The sequence below is a fragment of the Apium graveolens genome, unplaced genomic scaffold (genome assembly GCF_009905375.1).
Source record: "Apium graveolens cultivar Ventura unplaced genomic scaffold, ASM990537v1 ctg5673, whole genome shotgun sequence".
In the NCBI taxonomy this organism is placed as follows: domain Eukaryota; kingdom Viridiplantae; phylum Streptophyta; class Magnoliopsida; order Apiales; family Apiaceae; genus Apium; species Apium graveolens.
Window position 1 is genome coordinate 1 of NW_027419051.1, and position 4729 is coordinate 4729.

At 39.1% G+C, this 4729-nt stretch overlaps 1 non-coding gene across 1 annotated transcript; it reads left to right on the forward strand.

The window, feature by feature from the left end:
- The first annotated feature begins 1188 nt into the window (after positions 1 to 1188).
- On the forward strand, positions 1189 to 1291 carry LOC141702772 (small nucleolar RNA R71). Its single transcript, XR_012567258.1, has one exon. It is a non-coding gene; the product is annotated as a small nucleolar RNA R71 (small nucleolar RNA).
- The last annotated feature ends 3438 nt before the right edge of the window (positions 1292 to 4729 follow it).

Consider the following 4729-nt stretch of genomic DNA (forward strand, 5'->3'; position numbering starts at 1 on the left):
CCAAGTCACATAAGCATCTGTCAAAAGACACTTTTCCAATAGTACACGGAATAGTGAAACTTCCTGGATCCTTAAGCTTCGGAGGCAACTTCTGTTGCAGCACAGTTCTGCATTCCTTCATCAGAGCAACAATCTCTAAATCATCTAGCTTCACTTTCTGAGAGACAATACCTTTATAAACTTTGCATAACTAGGCATTTACTCAAGAGCCTCCGCGAAAGGTATGTTGATATGAAGTTTCTTCAACACCTCCAGAAACTTCTTAAATTGCTTGTCCAGCTTTTTCTTCTGCAGCCGCTTAGGAAAAGGCGGTGGAGGATAGATCTGTTTCTCCCCTGTATTACCCTCAGGAGGAGTGTGCTCAACAGTAGTCTTCATTGGTTCCACTTCTACTTGCTGCTCTACTTCTTTCTCAACCCTAGCTTCTTCAGTCGACACTTGAGTTTGTTCGGGATTCGCAACCTTTCCAGACCTCAAAGTGATTGAACTTCAGTGTCACTAGGTAGTGTACCAGGTTGACGATTTAGCAAGGCATTGGTAATTTGTCCAATTTAATTTTCCAAGGTCTTATAAAAACAGCTTGACTCTTGCACATAAGTTTCAACTCCTTTAATTCAGATTTTTCATTAGCTTGTTGCTGTTGGAGTTGCTGCCTTGGTGCATATTGCGATAGCTGAAAACCAGGGGGGTTGTACTGCTTAGCTGGATACTATTGATACGGCTGTTGAACCGCATTCTGAGCATTGCTCCAGCTGAAAATAGGATGATTGCGGTTGTTGGGATGATAAGTGGCTGGCACGGGTTGCTGCGAACGCTGAAAGTTGCTCACGAACTGAGCTGATTCACTAGAAATTGCGCACTGATCAGTCTCATGGGCACCAGCACAAAGCTCGCACACACTAGTGATTTGATTAACTCCATAATTAGCCAAAGTGTCCATCTTCATCGTCAAAGCTTAAGTTGGGCAGCTATAGCAGTTGTTGCATCCAACTCCAGAATTTCAGCTACTTCTCCCGGAGTAGTCTTTGAGAAGGATTCTAGTATTTATTAGCAGCCATCAGTTCAATCAATTCATAAGCTTCATCGTAGCTCTTGGCCCACAAGGTTCCTCCTGATGCTACATCGAGCATATGTCTAGAAGTAGCACCCAATCCATTGTAAAAGATGTTTATAATCATCCAATCAGGCATGCCATGGTGTGGGCACTTCATTAGAATCTCCTTATATCCCAAGCCTCACACAGAGATTCTTCATTTTGCTGTGCAAACTGAGTAAGAGCATTCCTAATTGCAGCAGTCTTCGCCATAGGGAAGAATTTAGTGAGAAACTTTTGAGCAAGATATTCCCAAGTGGTGATAGACCCTATTGGTAGAGAATGTAACCAGCACTTAGCTTTATCCTTCAGAGAGAATGGGAAGAGTCGTAGCTTGATAGCATCTTCAGTCATATCATTGAACTTGAAAGTATCGCAGATCTCGATGAAATCTGATGTGCATGTTGGGGACTTCAGTAGGAGAACCCCCAAACTGAACTGATTTCTATCATCTGAATCGTTCTTGACTTGATCTAAAAGTGTTAGCCCTGATGGCTGGCCTGATGATGCTTGACAGAATGTCATTGATCTTAGGCTGAGAACCATCAAAGCCTTAGGATTTTCTGCTTGATCTCCCATCACTACTAAAACTGGTTCCTCGACTTTCTCTTCTTCTTCTACCTTCTTTTCTTCTTCAAAAACTTCCCTTCAAACCACCACAACTTCTTCCTCGGCTTTATCCAGAGTTCTCTTACGAGACCGTGAACGCGTATGCATACACCCTCGCTAGAGTACCTAAATAAAACAAGGAAACAATTAAGTAACAATGTCCGAGTCAATGAACTTTAACGACCACTGATGGAAAACACATAAACTAAAAATTAACATCGAGTCCCCGGCAGCGGCACTAAAAACTTTTTAGTCGATAAACACACGCTAAAATTACACGCAAGTATACGTGTTCGCAGGCAGTATAAGATATAAATCGGATTCGTTCCCACAAGGACTGGTTTAGGTTAACTTTATAATTTATGCTCGTAAGCAACAATGTATGGTTATTATTCAATGCTAGCAATTATAACTAAGGGAATAAGAATGATTGAATTAATATATATGACAAACATGGGATTCTAACTTTATTAAGTACTTCATTCAATAGCCTTTTCGTTCTTAACCTTAGCATGCAATGGTGATGACACTAATCAGATAACACAAAACTGATAAACACCAACTTTCATTGCACGAATACCATATTACCAGACATCCACAAAAGAGATAGAAGCTGAATAGACACCAATTATATTGAGACCCTATATGTCTATAGAATTTGACAACATAACGGTTTAAGCACAAGTTATCTATCTTGATTACATAGTAAGTAAGATGGTTAAAATTACCCATGAATTATGCATAACAAATACTTGAACCTATGCTAGCGTGGCAAGTTCTAAACCCTTAAATTTACTTTCGCTTCATTAAGGATTAACACACTATCTTATAAGTTCGCGATGCTCATAAGACAAATACGCACAACTAATACTAGGTTATCATACAATTACCACACATTAAGGCATTGAAACAAATCAACTGAAGAAATCCATAAATATATCCGCTAGAACCCCACGATAACGATTAGCCCATAATCGGACTCATCATCAACGTGGGTTCTGATGAAAGCATGGTATAATAAACGTAGTCTTTATAATGAATAATAAAACAAGGTTAACACAGGAGTGTAGGTTAACAAAACAAGAAACGAGCATCCAAGATTATAACTCAAAACAAAGATTCACAAGAATAAACTAGATCATCTTCGCCTTTGTTGAATTGTGCTATAGGTCTCTTGCCGTCTTCTCCTTAAGCTCTGTTATGTCTCTAACTTGGTATCCTCTGAAAACGAGCTTTAAAATTGTTTATATAGCAGCCCCATGCAAAGTAGAAGTCTTTCTCTCAAAAGCCAAGTAGAATCAGGATTCTTCTATCCGACGCGGCGCGGCGGCGCGCTTCACCAGCTCGGGCGTGCTGGGTTTCAGATGTTTGGGCGCGGCCGCGCGCTTTAACAATGCGGGCGCGCTGGCTCACTGTTCAAAACTTTGACTTCTTTTTTCCTTCTTGATTTGAGCTGGTCTTCCACTAGGTTTATTCCAACACCTCCCTGACACTAAATTAGCACCAAAATAATGAATTCACCTGATTACCTGGAAAATGCCTGAAAATGCAAAAACATATAAAACACATTAAAATACCAGTAACTTGAGTACAAATACACCAATTTAAAGCTTTATGGATCGTAATAAAGTGTCATAAATGCCACTCAATAAGTGTCATATTACTTATTTTAAATGTGGAAAGAAAGGACATCTTTCAAGGATTGTAGAGGAGCAGCGATGGCAACCAGTGTTCCGAGAGTATTAGCACTACCTCCACCACCACAGAAGAACCAGCCTAGAGCAAGGACTTTTAATATGACAATGAAGGAAGCTGTGCAAAGTTCAAGCATGGTCGTAGGTACGCTTTCTTTGAATTTGGTTAATGTAAAAGTATTGATTGATTATGGAGAAACAAGATCTTTTATTTCAAAGAATTTATTGATAAGATATGTTGTGAAATGCAACGGTTGGGCGAAACTTTAATTATAAAATTAGCGAAAGACGACCAAGTCCCTGTAGATTGGGTATATCCCGAATGCTATCAAAATAGCAGGACATCACTTTTCCATTGACTTGATACCTTTAAAGTTAGGAGAGTTTGATGTTATTCTAGGAATGGATTGGTTGGCTTGTAGTAATGCGCAGATCGATTATGCGAATAAGAAAGTGAAATTGCAAACCGCGGATATTATAATGGTAATATTTAGAGGTGAGAAACAGCGGAAAAGTTCCTGATGATGAGGCAGACTAAACGATTACTACGTCAAGGATGTAAAGCTTATTTGGCTTATATATTGGATACTGAAAAGGAAAGTCCAAGAATCCAAGATATTCCCGTTATGTATGAGTTTCCTGATGTCTTTCCAGATGAACTTCCAGGATTATTGCCAGACCGAGAAATCGAATTTACTATTAATTTGGCACCAGGAACGAAACCAGTTTCGAAAACTCTATATCGAATGACACCAGTTGAAATGAAAGAGCTAGCGACGCAATTACAAGACCTTCTTAACAGAGGAATTATAAGACCCAGTGTATCCCCATGGGGTGCACTGGTACTGTTTGTAAAGAAGAAAGACGACAACATGAGATTATGTATTGATTATCGTGAATTGAATAAGTTGACTATCAAGAATAAGTATCCTTTACAACAGATCGATGATTTGTTTGATCAGTTAAAAGGAGCCGCATGGTTTTCTAAGATATATTTGAGGTCAGGGTACCATCAGTTGAAGATCAAGGCCAAAGATATCCCCAAGACTGCTTTTCGCACCAGATATGAATATTATGAATTCCTCGTAATGGCATTCGGTTTAACTAATGCACCAGCAGCCTTTATGGATTTAATGAACAGAGTATTCAAGAATTACTTGGACAATTTGTGATTCTATTTATTGATGACATCTTGATTTACTCGAAGACTGAAGAAGAACATGTCGAGCATTTAAGAATTGCTTTGGGAAACTTAAGGTAGGAGCAACTTTACGCAAAATTTTGAAATGCGAATTCTAGTTAAGAGAAGTACAATTTTTAGGCCACATAATCA